This window comes from Corylus avellana, chromosome ca1 (assembly GCF_901000735.1).
Source record: "Corylus avellana chromosome ca1, CavTom2PMs-1.0".
NCBI classification, from domain to species: domain Eukaryota; kingdom Viridiplantae; phylum Streptophyta; class Magnoliopsida; order Fagales; family Betulaceae; genus Corylus; species Corylus avellana.
Window position 1 is genome coordinate 35,873,145 of NC_081541.1, and position 2,618 is coordinate 35,875,762.

Below are 2,618 nucleotides of genomic sequence, written 5' to 3' on the forward strand. Positions count from 1 at the left end.
TGAAAATTATGAACCTGCTTCAGACTTTAAGGTGCATTAAATGTAATGGAAAAATGCCTTCTAAGGTGCATGCATGCATGCAGGAGCGGAACTACATGAAATGTCGAACCCAAAATTTTTAAATTCCGCAGCCACCCCCCCCCAACACCAAACCTAAAATAAAAATATTAGTGAATGCAGGAACAAACATGTGCACAAAATGGTGAGCATGTTGTATGCATATGAATCCATCATTGCAGATAAAAACAGTAAATCTTTCAATGAGTCAATTTTGGTAGCCGTATCGTCCATAACATTGAAAATTGGAGTTAAAAAAAATGTGACTTTATTATCTATAGCAATGACAATAGATCAAATTGATATTTGACATGCATGTGGAACTGTAGGGAGCATATAATCCAATAGCGGTTTTGGAAAAATATAAATCCTACAAAAGTTGTTGATTGGTGTATACTAACTTAGTTTTACACCAGTGTCAACAGATATATTTGTGTGTGTTTGTGTACGTGTGTACGTACCAAGTGTACAAATGTATAAGTTTTGTATGTGAACTTAAGTATTTTATCCATGTACTTTGTACCAATGCTACAAGAAAAATAATTACAATCGTCAAACCTGTAACAAATTCTTGGGGTTTCATCTGCATTTGCAATATTGCTCTTGAAAAGTATGGAGAGATCATCAGAATGGACACCTTCAAAGAGAGGAGAAGCAAGAATTGATAACATATATACCAGTCTAGATTATACAACAGTAAAATAGATACCAATGAATTGTGCATGTATACCAATGCGGATAAGAAACCAATAAAATTGATACCAATAAATTACCAATGTTCAGCAATAATGCTAGCAAAGAGTGGCCATAATGGGCAATAAACTATGAGCCAGCCACTTAACCATGAGAAGAAAGCAGGTTCCTTGCCAATGGCTGTTGAGCCAAATGGCAGCTCCACCCCCCATGAAGACTGTGATGGTGGATAAGGTTATGGGTTCAAGTCCCATGGGTTGTGCGAGAGGTTACTAATAAGGGAAAAACATAATTAAGGAAGTCACATGGGTTCAAGTCCCCAGTTAGGCAATTAGCTTGCGGCAGCAGCAAGCATCTGTTAACCAGTCTAAGCTGTAGCGAGGTTATTTATAGGTAGGCATCACACAGTGCCTTAAAAATGATAGTAATTGATACATAAGATCATCAAACAGGGGACCATGTAGAAACTTAGAAATGTAGGAATCTACAACATGCAGAGAATTGAATCTTGAATCAACTTAGATTTATAATCCATAAAGTGATTTCTATTACCATTTTTACCTCTATTTAATCTTATCAAATGTAAATAAGTTTCCTCGCCTATTTATGCAACTTCAATAAGCATCTGCACCTTTCTATGGTTTCATATCATTACTAAGCAATATAAATGCATGTGTTAAGCTCCTACCACTCACCTAATCAACAATACCAAATTTCATATTTTATTATAGTTTTTCTTTTAGTTTATCCAAGTGGTCGAATGTGTTTTTAATACCATTTCCCATTTTGTAGCATGTTCAAAAGTTATCTTTATTTGCCAAGAATCCTTATACCTGCTACATAAGAAGAATCCTTATGCTTGCCACATAACCTCAAAATAATGCTAATAGATAATTATAACCATAATCATCAAAAATGTTGAAAGTCTGGCCTATTGTTCTTAATCATCCTTAGTGCCCCTTACTCAAAATCATAAAGACTAGGGTTTTGTAATAGCAAAGCCCACTCCTACGTGTAAAAGGATATAAAAATGTGGAGCACAAGTTTATATATATGAAGGTAAGCGACAACATTATTGATTGTTAACATTTGTTGTGCTAGTAATTTTACCCACTAATATGATGGCCTGCTGTCCTAATTTTTGACAATATCACTGCATTAAGATACCGATCACATATTTAATAGTGCCCATAGTTATTATGATACAAATGTACATGGTTTAAAGAGTAAAATATGATCATAGAATGTAATCCATCACAAGTGTAAGAACTTTAAACAGATAAGATGTGAGCAAAATACCACCCTCCTTGCATAAAATTTTCTTCATTATTTCTTAGTGCCTGAAAGGGAAGGTGCCACTAAAATAGATTCATACATATGATACAGAAAGGAAGTGTTGGAATAAGACTTTGATCCATTACTATAAGGCAGTGGCATAAAGGTATGGGAAACAATCAAAATTCTGTCTGTGACTTCAGTCCACAACACATTCAATCAAAAAACAAAAACCAAAAAAAAAAAAAAGGGAAAATGTATAATAAGTCCTTGAGTCAACCCTCCAAAATTTAAAACTCCCTAAGTTTTTTTTTTTCGAAAATTTACTCCCTAGGTCAATTGAAATGACAATAAAATCTCTACTGTCAAAATTTTTTAACAGCCGTTAGTGCCACTCAAAACGCACCATTTTACGTAAATAAAATATTAATTTTTTATTAATTTAATTTAAAAAATTAAATCTAAAAATAAAATAAAAAATTTAAAAAAATTAAAGGGTGGCCAGGGGTGGCGCACCCAACCCCTATGGCAGCCACCCCAGGGGTGGTTTGGGGTGGCTCGCGGCCACCCCTAACTGCCCATGGCCACCCCTC

General features: G+C 34.7%; 1 protein-coding gene across 1 annotated transcript in view; it reads right to left on the minus strand.

Moving 5' to 3' along the window:
• Positions 1-2,618, minus strand: part of LOC132191004 (probable sodium/metabolite cotransporter BASS4, chloroplastic) — a 19,570-nt gene that overhangs the window by 12,627 nt on the left and 4,325 nt on the right. The gene's annotated exons all lie outside the window — the stretch shown is intronic.